We start from the raw sequence: 18631 nt of genomic DNA on the forward strand, positions 1-18631 counted from the left end.
GGAAATTCTGACCGTGTGTGGGCTCCATCACACATTTTCCATCGGAATTTCCGACACACAAAGTTTGAGAGCAGGATATAAAATTTTCCGACAACAAAATCCGTTGTCGGAAATTCCGATCGTGTGTACACAAATCCGACGGACAAAGTGCCACGCATGCTCAGAATAAATAAAGAGATGAAAGCTATTGGCCACTGCCCTGTTTATAGTCCCGACGTACGTGTTTTACGTCACCGCGTTTAGAACGAACGGATTTTCCGACAACTTTGTGTGACCGTGTGTATGCAAGACAAGTTTGAGCCAACATCCGTAGGAAAAAATCCATGGATTTTGTTGTTGGAATGTCCGAACAAAGTCCGACCGTGTGTACGGGGCATTAGACAAATGACAAAAGTGTACGCAAATGGCATATTCTTGATATATCTAAATTTAGTCTAGAAAACATGAGATGTATAGTGACAATCAGCAGTTCAGCACCAAGAAACTCTATCAAAAGAATCTAAAGTGCAATATGCATAAAATTATATAGATATCAAAATTAATATGAAGAAAATTTATATGAAAAATATATGAAAAAAAAATCCTACAGCTGCTGTAACACTCACAGTGATTCACCACACCAATTGAACAATTATTTCCTTATAGTGGAGCGCTGTATGACATTTACATATTTATATAAAAAACTTTTTTTTTTTAAAACTTAATAATCCACTTTTATATGTTGAAAAGAATGATCGATATCCCAGTAAAACCAGTCCATATGTGTATAACATCTATTGTTGAAAAAAATTGTTCATTTATCCCAAAATTAGGCACACTTACAAGATCCAATGATAAAAAACAGCATAAGAATATACATCCACTCGTTCACCACTACCATGGACTCAAGGTGACTGTGTGACGTCTTGGGCTCGGCTCCTCCCCTCTATACCCGTGTCGCCCTCTGATTGGGCTTCATCAATAGATCAGCCCAATCAGAGGACAACATGCATATAGAGGGGAGGAGCCGACCCCGTGACATCACACAGTCACTGTGAGTCCATGGTGAACAAGTGTACATATATTCTTATGCTGTTTTTTATCCTTGGATCTTGTAAGTGTGCCTAATTTTGAGGCTGTTTTTAATAAAGTAACAAGCAGAAAGCGCTATGGAGTTTATGTTTGTTATTACATGTGAACGATCGATTTGAGAGAGAAGCAGAGCCAAGCTGTAAGCGGTGATTACATGTTAATGATCGATTTGAGAGAGAAGCTGAGCTGATCTGCAAGCGGTGAGGAAAGGATAAACTGCCTTGATTTAATCTCTATTAAACTGTCAGCGTGAGCACACTGCTTGGAGAGCGTAGGAGGATCAGCTGTTGTGGCGTGGAAGAGAGAGATCGTGGAGGAGAGGAAAGGAGTGACCATTATATGAGTTTTTTTACCCATCTGTGAGGTGAGCAGGCAATTTGGCTGGTGAAGGATACACAAGTATTGATCTCAGTTAGGACGGATAAGCACAGCGGTGGAATGTTTTATACACTGTGATAAATTAACTATTTTTTTCAACAATAGATGTCATAATATGGACTGGTTTCACTGGGATATCAATCATTCTTTTGAATATATAAAAGTGGATTATTAAGTTTTTTTATTTAAATATGTAAATGTCATACAGCGCTTCACTATAAGGAAATAATAGAAAACATGAGAACCACTTGGATTTAAAACATTGTCATAGTGGCATTATTGTTCAGTCATTAGAAGGTTATGTATGAGAATGTGCCAGTTTCAAGATAAGTGATTAGTCTTTCAACTATGGAAATGTGTCCAAAAAACCTGAAAAAGAAGCAGCTGCATATGAAAATATAAGAAGACATGCTAAGGTGTCAGTGCATAATTGCAATGCATATCACAGAGAATGGAGTGAAAACAAGATCCTAGAACCCATCTATACAAGCAGGATGAGAAGAATTGTACATCAATATCAATACAGAAGCAAAAACCTCTATATAAGCCCTTGATCTTAGATAACAGAAGACTCTTGACTACCAACAGACCAACAGGGGAATAGAGGAAGGTCAATGTTCTGTCCTCGCTACATGTTTCCTTGTGTGTAACTCGACATGCAGCTATTCTGCAATAATCCTCCTAGTCTGCAATAATCCAGACTGAATGTAATCTTGAAGCTTTATTAACAAAAGGGTGGGGTGAAACTATTAGAAACAACAGATAAGAAGTACATATATTCAGTATATGAACTATACAGAAAACACAATGGATAATTAGGCTGTAGATGCCAGTAAGTGTGTGCTCCCCAGCGATGCTGCCTTTAGGGGATGCAAGTTTTAGTCCATAATATGTGCTCCAATTCCTAGTTGCTTCTCTCTCAGTTTCTAAGATGGAATCTGAGCTCCCAGTATGCACCTGTTTCCTTTTCTTAGACTGAAGGATGATGGGAACTTTTATTAAAGCTGAACAGTTTCTAGTTTCTGCAAAACAGTAAATTTATTCTGGGCTCCACCTGGTGGCCACATTTAATATTGCTGGCAGAACAACTTAAAGCTGAACTCCAGCTTTTCATACACTTTACATAGTTCATTGGGGCCAAACTGATGTCCCTCACTAACATGTGAGGCCGCTGGATGTGCAGTATAAACTGTATGTAGCTGAGTCTACATACAGCATACCGCATTGTGTTCCAGGTTCGAGATGAGACTTCCAGTCTCATACCCGATTCACAGTAGAGTCTATCACAGTGGGGCTCAGCCATTCAGAGAAAGTGTTATATTCTAGCAATGAATACAAAACTTCCTCTGATTGGCTGAGTCAGGAAGATGGATTAATGATGTCACAACCTCTGACTCAGTCAATCAGAGGAAGCTTTGTATTCATTGTTAGAATATATTGCTTTCTCTGAATGGCTGAGCGTCACTGTGGTGGACTCTACTGTGTTCTGGGTATAAGACAGGAAGTCTTGGCTCGAAACAAGAACACAATGCAGTATGCTGTATGTAGCCTCAGCTACATACAGTTTATACCACACATCCAGCAGCCTCACATGTTAGTGAGGGACATAGTTTGAAAGCTGGAGTTCAGCTTTAATGACTATCCCTTCTGGAGGCAAAATAGGTATTCTGTTGATAAGTGCATATTGGATGAAATCACAAGGCAATAGATCCACCCTGCTGTGCACTGACACGCCTTGTATAGATAGTAAAGTGGGGCATGTTTTCAGGACACTGATCGCTTGAACCCACTGAATGGCTAAATTAATATTTGCCAGATTACTTATTAGTCTTTTTGCTCAGATATACACTGGTTTAGATTAAAGGATAAGTTCACCTTTCGTAACATGTTATACCCATATTCAGGGTAACAGGTAACATATTACTGTAGCACCAGCCCCCTCACCCCCATTGTGACAGGGTGTGGGGAATCTTCTCCCCCCTGCTCGCTGTCACAATATAAAGAAAACATACCCAGCCGCATCATTCATTTACAGAGTTCTGTGAATGCGAAAACTTCAAGTACCGACAGCTTTTGTGGCTTGTAGTACCAGGGCACTGTTGAGCACTGTGGTAATTAATTGATTCTTCCTGTTAGTGTGAAACTGCCTGCCTGTATGATGTACGGGCAGACAGCTTACACTGACAGTCTGTAAAAGTCCTGCATGGCAATGCTTTCCAGGCTCCTATGGAAAAAAAAAAAAACATAAAAGCTTTTTTTTTACCTGAAATGAAAATGTGCATGTATTCTTTTTTTTTTTTTTTTTTTTTTTTTTTTTAGAAGTGAATGTATCCTTTAATTGTATTTGGTACTTTAAGGTCTCTTGTACACTGGAGCTTGAAAACGCTCAGTACAGCTTTTTTTTTTTACTGAGCTAAAATACTGCCCATTAATTGAAACGTGCCTATGCACACAGGCTCGTAAACAAGCTCTGTGTATTCTTCAGTAAAAAAAAAAGAAAAATCTGCATTTTTGGTCAGTAATTTACGCCTCATGCGTGCAAATGTGCGAACTTCGCGCGTACATGTCCATTACATATTGTGAATGCGAGAATAGGTTTGCATGTGACTCGGTTAAATTGATGATAGGCAACTCCTATCCTCATATTGATTAGTGGTTCCAAATTAATAATAACTACTGCAGTAGGGAACAGACACAAAAGATACGCTCAGCATCTTTACATATAACTGTTCTGCTTTATTATGACGCAATTGAAGGTTTTTTATGCACATGATTACGTAGGTATCACATTAATATTACAATTGTATGTTTATGGTAACAAGGGGCGTTACATAGGCAGGCTTATTCTAATCAGGACTCAAAAGAATGTAAACATTTACTGAAAACATTATTAGTGCTGTGTGCACAGTGAGGGCAATGTGCAATACATACAAAATAGAATACACTTATATACAGAACTTACAAATTTCCATTACAGTCTCCCCTCTTTTGATCAATATTTTGATCACTAACCATACCTGCTATAACCTTCAACCTGGAACCTCCATACGCTTAGGTGGAGGTAGTCCTGGCCAAAGAGGCAAAAAACTCCATTGTGGAGGAAATAATAGCTGAGCAACTTTTTTCATCACCAAATGACTTTTCTTTGTGAAAAACAAATGATTGATAAGACATATTTACAGAGTACTGGCTGTACACTCCTGTGGCCAGAATGGCCTTCTAGCTGAATTGTGGGTATGCTGACTTATCAGCATATGTAAACACAGACAATTCTACATAAAATGGAAAACGTACAAAAGACAAAATATGACTTCAACATGGCTAACTACTTTTCAAATATATATATCCCTTACAATTAAAGTAATTGAATCAAAAAGTACCCTAGACTGTGATCACAAGAGGGAAACAAATCAAACAGAGATTTCTTTAATTTAGTCATTTTTGCAGTGTCTGGTGTGGATCCAGTTGACTTTTCCTTCAAGTTTTGCAAAAACTGTACATGAAATATATGCTGTATTGAGTCTCCAAACTTTTCCTTATATATAAATGTCTCTTAACAATCCACAAGTCACCTGGCTTTAGTTTTAGATCCTTCCAAACGTTTAGGATCTGGAATTGGGGAGAAAACACATAAATGAGTTTGTCAAAAAACCTTAAAAGATCAGCAACATTCTCTGTGAGATCTGAATGGAGGACTTCAGCTGCTGAGACAAAATATAAGAAAGTGAGTAACACACTCCCAAACCAAATCCCATAGGGAGAGAGTTCAACATCCCCCTTAGAGGCTTCATAAAATATAAGAAAACATTCAGGCAAAAGTTTTCTAGTTTCTTACTCTACTTTGTCCGCTACATTGTAGACAGTAGGGGGTGTAAAAATAAAACCTCAAAACTTCTAGCAAGGACTCTCCTATAAAAAATGATTTCTTTTGTTACTCTCTGTACTTTCTGCACTCTATATTTACAAACTACTTCTGATAACACTTTTTACTGTGGCCTTTGCAGTAGCATTTGCCACTGGACATCCAAAAAACATGTCCATACAGACAAAATGCATACTTGTAAGATCCTGACTTGGGCATCTGGATATATTTTTTTGTAATCTCTGGAAGGGATGTTCAGCTTTTGGTAACGCCTTTGGTAACAGATAAAACAAGAAGTGGTATGTTATAAAAACAACTGTGGAGAACCCTGGCTCTATCCCATGCTCATTTACTAAGGCAGCCATAACTTCTTGTGACTGATGCCAGGTCCATGTGTCAAGCTGGAGGGAAAAGAGTGGCTGGCAGACATAAATGATCACCTTTTCCAAAGTCCTGTTTCATAAGAAGTTGCCCCCTGTGGACCACTTGTTCTTCTCGTTCTGGGGTCCTTAAAGTTGAATTATTAATCCCAGCTATACTGGGCCAGAACTAGGGTGGAATCTGTAAATTGCACAGACCCATCAAGTGTCCGGGGCTGTAAATGCAGCATCCTTAGTCACCTGGTCTGCTTCCATGTGTGAAAGTTAATATGGCTACCTCAGCAAGAACCTGAAAGGCTGAAAACAGCCGATCAAATTAACTTGGCATGCTTGGTTGGTTTACCTGCCGAAGTAAAAACAAACTTCTGGCCCTTTAAATGGAACCAAAAGCTCTCTATATCTCGACTATCTATATAAATATACAATCTTTTTATAGCTCACAGGCTTTGCTAAAACATGGAGCTATGCTTCTTGAGCTGGGGAAAAAGGATCCAATGACTTTGAATACAGAGTATCCTTCTGGGTGATAAACTGCATACTCAAATCTACAAAAAAATTAATATCTGGGTCTTCAGGGAGTGTGTCCTGCACTGGGCTCACAGCAGCTGATTCCCACATCAATTTAACACATGTGTCTTCCTTTGTCTCCAGCCTCCTCCAATAGAGGCAATAAGATGGCTGGATTCAAATGTACACATTTTTCATTGTTAGATTTGTACATAAATAAACTCATATTTTGAACCTTTCATTAGACAAACATTTAGTTATCTGTCTATTTGCTGCGCAGAATGTGGGACCATTGACCAAAACAATATCTAACTTTGTCTAATAGCACCTTTGCATAAAAGCTACAGCTCTGATATATCGGGATGAACCCTTCATTACTGGGTCCAGCTTCCATAAATATATTACAATGGCTTGTTTTCTATCATGCTATTTGTGTAAGAACTCCAGTTTCATGTTTCAAAAGACAACTTTTTCCTGGCAATATTATAATAAATGATAACAATACCCTGCGGTCATGGAGAGATGCCCATAAATCCAAAATATTCTTCTGCTTATACCACTGTACTTACAAGGAAAAGGGGCACATCATTTCACAATCCACACATTCTGCTTTGGATTTCAAAAATAAAAATAAATAAAACAAAAAGATCAACAATCTGTATGATGGACCAGCAAGCATCAAAAACTATAAAACAACTGGCTGCAGGTGGCATCTATCCTAACAGGGTGTGTGGACTTGATGTGATGGGTCTGTTATATTTAAATTTTATTTATTATTACTCTCACATCATGGACCGCACATCAAGTTATTATCAAGAACCTTAAAATTTCATTTTTGTAGAAGAACTTCTTATGTATCCCATCCATCTTGGCTTTGTTAAATATTATGGCAGCTTTATTCAAAATAACAACCTCATCTTAATCTTTTTTTTCTCTCAATAAGGGCTTATTGTATAAATGTAAAATTACAAAATTGTTATCTTAATCTAAACTAATCTCATTCATTACAAATTTCCCCATTAACCTGAATTTCATTTCCAACCAAAGGTTGTCTAAACCAGTTTCAATATATCTATATTATTAATAAAATTGTTAAACTCATATTAGAAATGAATACTCATTATTACTTAATTTTACTTAATTTCCCTTTTTTAAATGCACTGTTTCCACTATCAAAGGATATTCAATTTGTGTAATACACGGTTAAATGTAACCTTCATTTTACCATGTTTGGAAAACAGATTCAAAATAATTGTGATCACATTGTTTACCATTAGATTCATTAACACGGCACATGTTTTGTCTAAAAAACTGGAATTGGCATGGTGTCCTTCCAGCTTATCACTGACCTCTCAGGGACATTCTTTCAGGAGAGCACAAAGGAGGGCGTCACATCTGCGTACATGACACACACAGAAGCAATAGAACTAAAGGTTCCAGCATTCACACACACATACACCAATATCTCTCTAAAATCTTTTACTTTTTCCCATTTGTACACAACACATGCATATCATTCTCTCACTTTCTTTTAACTCTCATTAATATTTCCCTGCCTAAATTCTGCTTTCCTTATTTTGTTCTTTTGTTCAGATATCTTTTATATCTAGCTTCTATGATCAGACGGGCAGCCATAGTGCTCATCCCATCTTCCCTCTCTGACAACATATAAAGTATTCTGTTTTAACTCTCATTTCTCTGTTTCTGACTCTAATAGTTGTAGTACCTGACCCCAAATTCATCCCACAACTTCACATGAAAGTCCCTTTCTGTCTAGTGTTAATTGTCACCCTTGATCCATCCTGCTCACATAGATAGCTGTTTCTCTAGCTGTTTACTCTGCACGATTCTTAGTCCCTGTGGACTTTGGTAACCCAGTTACCCATTGTGGATCCATGTCCACTTTAACCATTAATCTAGGGGCTCAGTATAGGCGAACCGCACCTTTGGTTCATATATAGCGCTCCTCTTGCGCTGGGCATTTTTGAGGGTCTCTTACCCTTCATTCCCTTACTTAATTCAATGCCCATAATGACTGGCCAGTCTTCTCTCTTCTCTACATGTGCCTATACCCTCTTGCCTCTAAACTACTTTATCTAGCAGATTTACTACATATACCTGTGAACAGCACTATTTTTCCCTTTCTTATCTATAACACTCCAATGGACAATAAACAGGGACAACATAACATATAACCACCAATCAATACAGTTCGATTAAGGGGAGTAAAATAGGTACCCTTTGTCCCGAAAATGCCTTACCGATCAAGGAAGTCTGATAACTCAAATGTAAGCAAAAGGCTTACCTCAGCCGGCTGATTATCAGAAATTCCCGGATCGTCTCAAGCTCCTCGTTTCGGATACTCAGGGTCACCTGGAATCCCCTCCTAAGGCAAAGTTCGCCATGCCGACTCGGTTAAATTGATGATCGGCAACTCCTATCCTCATATTGATTAGTGGTTCCAAATTAATAATAACTACTGCAGTAGGGAACAAACACAAAAGATACGCTCAGCATCTTTCCAAATTACTGTTCTGCTTTATTATGACGCAATTGAAGGTTTTTTTATGCACATGATTTTGTAGGTATCACATTAATATTACAATTGTACGTTTATGGTAACAAGGGGCGTTACATAGGCAGGCTTATTCTAATCAGGACTCAAAAGAATGTAAACATTTACTGAAAACATTATTAGTGCTGTGTGCACAGTGAGGGCAGTGTGCAATACATACAAAATAGAATACAATTATATACAGAACTCACAAATTTCCATTACACGTGCATGCGCACAAAAATGCACCAAATTGCACAAACGCATATGTGCGAAAATGTGTGCAAATACATACAAGAAAAAAGGGCTGAAAAAATAGATGCTCAAACAGGAGTATCGTGTACAAGAGGCATTAGAATTATAATGAAATTTGTCACAATATCAGTTACATCAAAAAAGATTGGATGAGTATGATTAAAGAGATCTTCAAATATCTTCTATGACCTATAGATTTCTTCCGTGCATAATGGGCTTGATTTACTAAAACTGGAGAGTGCGTGGTAGCCAATCAGCTTCTAACTGCAGCTTATTCAATTAATCTTTGACATAAAAACCTAGAAGCTGATTGGTTTCTATGCAGAGCTGCACCAGATTGTGCACTCTCCGGTTTAAGGAAATCATCCCCAATACGTCATTCCTATTAAGAGGTATGTTTATTAGAATATAACCTAATGTGGGTCACAGTGGCTGCAGACAGCTTGAATACGCTACTTCATTTGAGATACCTTGTTCAACATACAATAATATGAATGCCTAAAATCACCATTAAAAGTGTTTATTATTGTTTGCATTAAAAAAACATCCCTACATGTTAGTAAATCTATGTGATCATCAAAAGATTATATCCTTTCTGTTCTGTAGAACTATGGGGTTGTTTTACCAAAAACAGAGAGTGCAAAATCTGGTGCAGCTGTGCATGGTAGCCAATCAGCTACTAACTTTGGCTTGTTCAATTAAGCTTTGACAAAAACACCTGGAAGCTGATTGGTTTCTATGCACAGCTGCACCAGATTTTGCACTCTCCAGTTTTAATAAATCAAACACTTTGTGCGATGCCAATTCCCCCTACTGTCCAGCACCACCCCCCCTCCTCTTGCCTACCCCTGCCCCACAGTGCTGCTGGCTTTCCTTCTCTCCTCTACTCCTGGCTGCTCTGTGGGATGTTTCAGGATGGAGAGCGGGGGGAAGGGGCTAGTAAATATGTAATTTATCCACTCTTTCCTTTTCTAAATGAACACAGTGAACACACTCACTCACTGTGTCCATTCATAACCGAAGCATAGTAAACTGTGTTTACTATGCTTCAGTTTGGGACTGAACAAGCCATCGATCAGCAGAGAGCACTTCCAATGTATTCACTGTCTCGTGCAGCTAAGGCAGCAGTAAAAGGCATGTGTGTTTGATCTTTGGGGTGCACACACTAAAGCAATAGGCTGCGCACACCTATTGGAATACCCAACATAATTAGTGAATTTACTGCTACATAAAGCTGTCAGGAGCTGATAACATGCAATAGCAGAAGGTAAAAAAAATACAGGTATGCTACAAGAGACATCAAAGACAAAAGACATGCTGCAGGAGAAAAGGAAAAATTGCAAACATGCTGTAGGAGTTTCTGGATACTGGGTACATGCTTCAGCAGACAGTCATAGACTAAAGACACATTGTATGACTGCAAGAGATCACTATACAGCTTTGTGCCTAATTTACCACTTGTCTACCACGCTGTGTATAAATGTACCTTGGAAGACAAGTGGTTAATTGAATCTAAAATCTTCAGCTGGTCTTCTTGCAAAACAGTTGCTGCTGCTGACAGGATTTCAGCAAAATCAGACAGTCAAAATTGACTATTCTTTTTAATATCTGCAGTCAAGAAATTATTTTGTAAATCATTAAAGGAGTTGTAAAGGCAGAAGGTTTTTATAGCTTAATGCATTCTATGTATTAAGATAAAAAGCCTTATGTGTGCAGTAGCCCCCTTGGTCGCCCTAATACTTACCTGAGCCCCATCTCTGTCCAGCCATGTAAATGATTGTCTCGGCTATTTGGGACTCTCCCTCCTGATTGGCTAAGACACAGCAGCGGCGCCATTGGCTCCCGCTGCTGTCAATCAAAGACAGTTAGCCAATCAGAAGAAGGGGGGCGGGGCCGCAGCTCAGTTTCTGAATGAACACAGGGGGTTGTGGCTCAGCTCGGGTGCCCCCATAGCAAGCTGCCTGCTGTGGAGCATTCAACAGGAGGGAGGGTCCAGGAGCACAGAAGAGGGACCAGAGAAGAGGAGGATCGGGCTGCTCTGTGCAAATCCACTGCACAGAGCAGGTAAGTATAACATGTTTGTTAAAAAAAAAAAAAAAAAAAAAAAAAGAAACAAGACTTTACAATCACTTTAAATAGAAACATTCATTTTGGGACATTGTATCTCTTTGCAATCTCCTACTTTATAGAGCACTCGTTCATCTATGTAGGAATTTGTATCACTTTATAATCTCTGTATGCACTTTTAATATAACTCATTCACATGTCCTCCATTTTTTTACTTATAGAAGGGCTGAGCCAATTACTTTAAATGATGGCATGGTATTTCCAGGATAAGGAAGAAATAGTTATTTATAGGGTTCATTACGGGTGAAGAAATAAACCCATTTATGATTCTGCACAAAGTTGAAGCTTAACCCTCTAATGGCCAGAAGACATTGAAACCTAGATGTCCAGATCATATTTAGCAGCGTCAGTTAACTTGATAATAACTATATAGTTAATTTGCCCATATTTGTCCATATCATTTTTACATGACATTAATTAATATATTGCTTAGATTTATTTATATCCCAGGTGACTAATATGCCATAAGGGGCCAAATGCGGCCCTTTGGCACTTTTTATGCGGTCCTCGGGGACCTGTATTTGTAGCAAAGTTAAAAATTATAGTAAACATTATTTGATTTTACATGTTCTATGCAGGTGATCCAGTTCACTCTACATGTTTCACTATAGTTTTAGCTTCTTCAGGAGATCATTATGGATGCTGCACATGCAAACACTAGGACAAAATATGAAAAATAAATGACAGCACAACAATAAGCAATAAAGTTGAACTAAACTGAACCCCCCCCCCCGTCGCTCCAGCCTGCACTGCACACCATACCCAAAACCCCACCCCGGTCGCCGGCTTCCCAATTAATGCCCTGAGTCTAAATACTATTGTCTCCGCTGTATCCATCTACTATATATACCATACTATTTGATGTATGTATGCAGGATTGGTATTTTCTCCTGAGGAACCATTATGTAAGCATCATTAATACAATTAAGTTATTTGTGTGTATTTCTTTTTTGTCAGTTTAGTTCAACTTTATTGCTTATTGTTGTGCTGTCATTTATTTTTTCATATTTTGTCATAGTGTTTGCATGTGCAGCATCCATAAGGATCTCCTGAAGAAGCTAAAAATATAACAAAACATGTAGAGTGAACTGGATCAACTGTGTAGTATGTAAAATCAAATACTTTTTACTGTAATTTTTAACTTTGCTACAAAAAAAACTTTGTTCAATTTTTGTATCCCAAATTATTTTCTGTTTTTGTGTTGGGCACCTAAAAAAACCCCATGGTCTTGCTAGCTGCTTTTTTTCTAAAAACTCCTATATCGAATTCACAGTCTCCGATAGTCTCCTGCAGCATGTCTGCAGTCTCCGGCCATCTCTTGTATCATGTCCCCTGTCCGAGACAATCACCTTGGGTAGCCCATGTAAGCGAAAGATCTCCCGAGAAAAAATGGAAGCCAGTTCCTTAGAAGTGGGCAACTTCTTAAATAGAATACAATGAGACATTTTCGAGAACCGGTCAACCACCATAAGGATAACTGTGTTGCCCTGGGAGTTGGGTAACTCCACAATGAAATCCATAGATAGGTGGGTCCAGGGCCTCTCTCTATTTGGTATGGGTTGTAGGAGGCCCACTGGAAGGTCTCAGAAACCAGCACCAGCAGGAGACGAGGATTTGCGGATGAAACCTTGAGAAAGTGCGTCTGCAACATACTCCTCCATAGCCTTATCTCCAAGACCGACAAAGGGTAAACCCGGCCACAAGGGGGTATGGCACCAGGTTGAAGGTCAATTGTGCAATCATACGACCGGTGTGGAGGTAAACTACCGGCTTGATCTTTGTCAAAGACATCGCTAAATTCACGGTACTCCTCTGTCAGGGAGGAGAGAGAAGAAGTGCACAGGCCCTTGGCTACCTTCTGGAAGCATGTCTTACTGCATTGTGGTGACCAGGAGAGAACCTCAGCATGGAGCCAATCAATAGAGGGGTTGTGCCTCTGTAACCAAGGATAACCAATAACCAGCAGAAATTTTGGTAAGGAAATAACTTGGAATTGGAAATATCTCATGGTGAAGAGCCCCTATAGCTATGGACAACGGAACAGTCTCATGTCTCACAAATGCGCAGGCTGTAGAGGTCTCCCGTCAAGATCCTCAATAGCAAGTGGAGTTTCATGCAGTTGCAGCGGTGCTTCGATACAAAAGGCAGCATCAATGAACAGCCCTGCAGACCCAGAGTCAATTAGAGCCTGTATCTCGATGGGCGACTCAGCCCAAGAAAGGGTAACCGAAACCAGGGGCTTATCCTTCTGGATAACTGGGGACAAAACAACGCCACCTAAAGTCTGTCTGTGACAGGACCTCAAGGTTCGGGCGTTCCCTGGACGGGTAGGACAAGACTTCAAAAACTGACCTGCCTGGCCACAATAAAGGCACAATCTCTCCCTCCTCCTAAGGGTTCTCTCATCCGCAGAGAGACGTGTGAAACCCAAGTGCATGGGTTCATCTTCACTGACCGACTTGGTACCAGGAGGCATGGGAGGTGAGGGAGGCAAGGGTGGGACTGCAAAGCTCGGAGACAAATATACAGGAGGCTTCTGCAAGCGCTCCTTAAAAGAGAGTCTTTCTCTGAGTCTGGAGTGAATGAGGATGGCAAAAATGATCAACTTCTCCAGCTCAGTGGGTATATCTCGGGCTGCTATTTCATCCTTGATGGTATCCGAGAGACCATGAGAAAAAGCAGCCATGAGGGCCTCATTGTTCCAAGCAACCCAGAGTACAAAATTCAATGGCGTAATTGGCAACAATTCTCATACTCTGATGGACATGAGGCTCTTGGCAGCAGAAGCGGAGTGTGCAGGAACGTCAAATACCCCTTTAAAAGAAGCCACAAACTCAGGGTAACTCAAGACAACAGGTTTTTGCGTCTCCCATAGAGGGTTTACCCAGGCCAAGGCTCTCTCAGAAAGCAAAGATATCACGAAACCTACTTTGCTTCTGTCTTTGGGAAACGCCTGGGGCAGCGTCTGAAAGTATATCTCAACCTGGTTGAGAAACCCTCTGCATTGGACTGGATCGCCCCCAAATCGCTGGGAAAGCTGTGCGGAACAGACATACTTCTTATTGAGGTAATACTCGAGGCGAGTGCCTGCACAGAGACTGGAGCAGCAGCAGGGACAACATGCAACACAGGTTGTAACGGAGCAGCCACAGTGGGAGATTCCAGATGAGCCGTGTGACTCAAGAGCATTTGTAACGCCATGGCAAACTGATCCATGCGGTGATCCTGCTCATCCAATCTGGAAAAAATATTACCAACAAGTGGATTGACTACATCTTCTGAATTCATGGCCTTCACCTCCTGTCAGTGATCATGAATCAGACTGAGACAGAAGTACAGTTAAATCTCACTTATTTACTAATAATAAAAAAATGTAAACAGAGTAAACATAGTCAAAACATAGCCAGAGTTCAGGAATGGGAACGGATAGTCAGACAAGCCAAAACATCAAGGAGACGGAGATGAGCGTAGTAGAACAGCAAGCAGGATCTGGAGCAAGAAGGAATGTCAGCCAAGCAAGTCTTTAACAGGAACACAGGAGAGGGTCTCTAGAGATGTGAACAAGGTGAAGGCTGAGATAATCTGGGCTGGATGGCTTAAGTAGGCAGGACTGACGAGCAGGATATCATCAACAGGTGAATCACTGAGGAGAGATAGGAGTTGGAAATTAGCAGATAGCTGAGCGGTCAGCTCAGAGAAGGAAGGGCTGAGCCCAGCCCTGATAGATCTAACCATTCCTCCACGTTTGCTTGTCAACGCTTTTGGCAATTTTATAGCTTCTTCAGGACATACTGGGTAGATACTGATAGGCCTTGAAACCAAGTATTGGAGGACACCACACAACATACAATATGAATCAAAATAGTCTTGCCAGGGATCCACTTCCAAATATTCAAGATATTCAACATATGTGTATAGCCCCCCACACATGGAGGAGAAAATGGAGGGTCCAACCTCCAATGAAACCAAAGTCACTGACAGGTTCTAGTGGGAATAAACTGACGTATATCAATTGTATTATAGGATAGAATTTAGCCAATAGAAATCAGAAGTGGATATCCACAATGATATGTATATCCCTTAGGCAGTGTCACTCAATTTGGTACTCATCAAAGATAGAGAAGCCTTTCAATAATATTAAAAGATTTCCTCATTAGGGGGCTTAATGGTAGAACCAGACACAAAACCCTAAGTAGGGTAAAGGCGCCTTTCCTCCAGGAACTGGATACAGCAGGTGTCCCCGCCGACTACCATTAGATTAATGAGCAACAGGTCAGTAACATGACTGGCTGTAAAAAGAGCATTTTAGAGAGTCAGATTGTTTCCGAAGTAAAGATGAGCAGAGGTTCACCAATCTGTGAATAATTGTATCTAAAAATTGTTGAACAATGTGTCAGAGCTGGGCTCTCAGTCCTTCCTTCTTTGTGCTCATGTTGCTCAGCTGTTGGTTAATTGCCAGAACTCTCGTTCCACAGTAGCTCACCTGTTGATCATCTCCTGCTCATCAGTCAAGCCCATAGCCAGCCCCTCCTGGCTTTTTAAACTGCCTGGTTTATTTCATCAATTGCCTTCGCCTTGGTCAAACATATCTAGAGACTCTCTGCTGTGTTCCTGTTGAAGACTTGCCTGGCTGACGTCCCTTCTGGCTCCTGATCCTGTCTGCTGCCTCTGACTAAGCTGATCTCTGGCTCCCCGGTTTCTTGGCTTATTCTGACTACCCGATTTGGCTACCGAACCCTGGCTATGTTTTGACCATGTTTACCAGTTGTACCACTTTTACCATTTTATTAAAAAGTGTGATTTTTTACTGCATTTTCTGTCTCCGTCTGTTTCATGGTTCCTGACACAATGTCAGAATAATGTTCCTCAATGTAAAATTGCAAAGACTTTAAATGTACTGTATCATCATCTGCAGTACATGATATCATCAAAAGGTTCTGAGAATCTGGAGAAATCTCTGTGCACAAGGGACAAGGCCGGAACTCAATATTACATGCCTATGATCTTTGGGCCCCCAAATGGCACTGCATTAAAGAAGGGTTCCAATCTCCTAGGAAAAAAAAAAATCAGCAGCGAAAAAACTGTACCTGCTGACTTTTAAAAAACAGCCACTCACCTGTCCCAGGAATCAGCGGTGTGCTCACCCCAGTCGGTTTCACCCACTGTCTTCTTTCCTCGATGCTGGCATCTTCACTTTGGGCACCCGGCTGTGACAGCTTGTGGCTTGCCACACAGCCGGATGCCCACTGCACATGTGCAAGCAGCGCTGCACATCATGAATAGTGAATGCAGTCTTCTGGGACCTGTCAGTGTCCCAGAAGACTGCAGGAGGGGAGGGAGGAGAACGTCCAGAAGTGGTACCTGTCAAAATTGTGTACCTGACCCCCCCCGCTCCACAAAAGTGCAAATTCTTCAAGAATAGCAGGGAGCGAGTCCTTAAAGCAGAACTTCCCCTGGAACTCCGCTTTATTCAGGCACGATTCAGTGATGGATATCACTGCAAGAGCTCAGGAATACTCCCAAAAATCACTATCAGTGAACACAGTTCTCTGTGCCATCCAAAAATGCAAGTTAAAGCTCTATCATGCAAAGAAGAAGCCATATCTGAACATGAGCCAGAAACAACTCTGTCTTCTCTGGGCCAAAGCTCATTTAAAAAGATTTGTTGCAAAGTGGAAAACTGCTCTGTGGTCAGATGAAATTTCTTTTTCTTTTTGGGCGCTTCATCTTCTAGACTAAAGAGAGGGAGTTTGGCCAGTGCGGCATGTGAGCAGACGCTTCTACACAGAGCTCCCGCACATCACCCTGATTTGATTCGGTTTCCAGCACAGTGAGATGCCCGTATTTGCTCCATTATCAACGGGGAACACCCGCTGCACCTCCCGCGCGCTGACACATCCGCAAAACAGCAATGCTGACACGGGGAAACAAAAGAGATGGCCCGCGGCCTGACTACCAATATGGCGCCGCGCCGGCCTCTGCACAGAAGGTTTGTGGAGAGGTAAATCCAAGGAGGGGGTGAGTAAACAGCTCAAGTACCTCAAAGACTGGACTGGAGACCCCCCAAAGACATGCGCTACTATGTGCTGAAAATGACTGAAAAATCTGACCGAGCGAGCCTGCCTGACCTTGACGCTGATGCAGGGCACAGTAATTAGGGCTTGAAGACAGAGGGATGGAGCAGGGAGCGGCGGCCATATTGGCTCAGACAGACAGCTACACTGCTGAGCTGATAGAGTCAGAGGAGCCCGGGGAGGAAGAGGGTGAACAACCGACCCTAGCAGCTATCCTGAGGGTTAACAAATGCACAGCCTCAGTTGACAATCTGCAAGCCCGCTTTGGAGGTTTAAAAGAGATGGTCAGCCTGATCAGAAAGGACCTACAAAATATAAGAGAGCAAATGACAGCTGTTGAGAGCAGAATCAGTGACATGGAGGACAAACTTCCTAATATGCTCTGGGAATCCCAAGCCACTACCCGACTAGCTAAAGCCACAGAAATGCAGGACTTTGAGAATCGCCTGAGGCACAATAATGCAAAATGTGCGCATAGTGGGGCTACCCGAGAAGGTGGAAGGCTGTGATCTTAATTTGTGGAGCAGTGGCTAACAGATATCTTTGGCAAAGAGGCCTTTACGCATCTGTACGCAGTGCAAAGGGTTCATATAGTCCCCACTAGGCCATTACTGCCGGGACATCCCCCGCGCCCACTTTTAGTGAGACTGCTAAATTACAGGGACAGAGAAATTATCCTGCGGCTGGCCAGAGAATGAAGAAACATTCAGTTTAATGGTACAAGAATTTCTTTCTACCCTGATTTCTCGTCCAAGGTACAGAGGAGCATATCAAGCTTTTCTGATGTTAAAAAACACCTGCAGAAACTGCGGGCCTCATATGCATTGCTGTATCCTGCAAACTCCAAATCACCTCTAGGGGACAATTTCTTTGAGAAAGCTGCCGAGGCATCAGCGTGGCTAGATGCCAATGAGAACGCTCTCAGACAAGCTCAGAGGCCAATGGCCGAGGTGGATTGAATACCTTGACATCAAAACCGGGAGTATACCACAAAAAAAGGTTTGCCTTCTTATTCCCCTTTGGCTAAGGGTACTGCTGGAAACGTATGTAGCGCTGGTAGATTTCTAATCTACCGCTGGTGGGTAAATTTAGTGGGTTACTTGTTAGGTGAAGATTAGATTTGCCTCTGTTCCAGCTTGGCTGAGTTGCGTGTAGTTCCACATTGCGCCGGTGGGTGTCGTTGTCACCATGGGCCAGTGTTGGAAGGGCAACGTGTTGAAGCGCATGAGTGCTCCTCTGTCCCGGGGAGACAACTCGGTGGAGGTGGTCCTCCGAGTTGCATTCTGGGAGAGGGTATTTATGGGACAGACGCCATGTTTAGGGGTTCATTTTCAGCCACATGCTGGCCCTCCTGGCCGACAGGTATGCGTTAGGAGTACCACCTCGTGGTCCTCCGATCCTGAGGCCCATGTAGCTACAGCGT

Source organism: Aquarana catesbeiana, linkage group LG05 (genome assembly GCF_042186555.1).
Source record: "Aquarana catesbeiana isolate 2022-GZ linkage group LG05, ASM4218655v1, whole genome shotgun sequence".
Taxonomy (NCBI): Eukaryota; Metazoa; Chordata; class Amphibia; order Anura; family Ranidae; genus Aquarana; species Aquarana catesbeiana.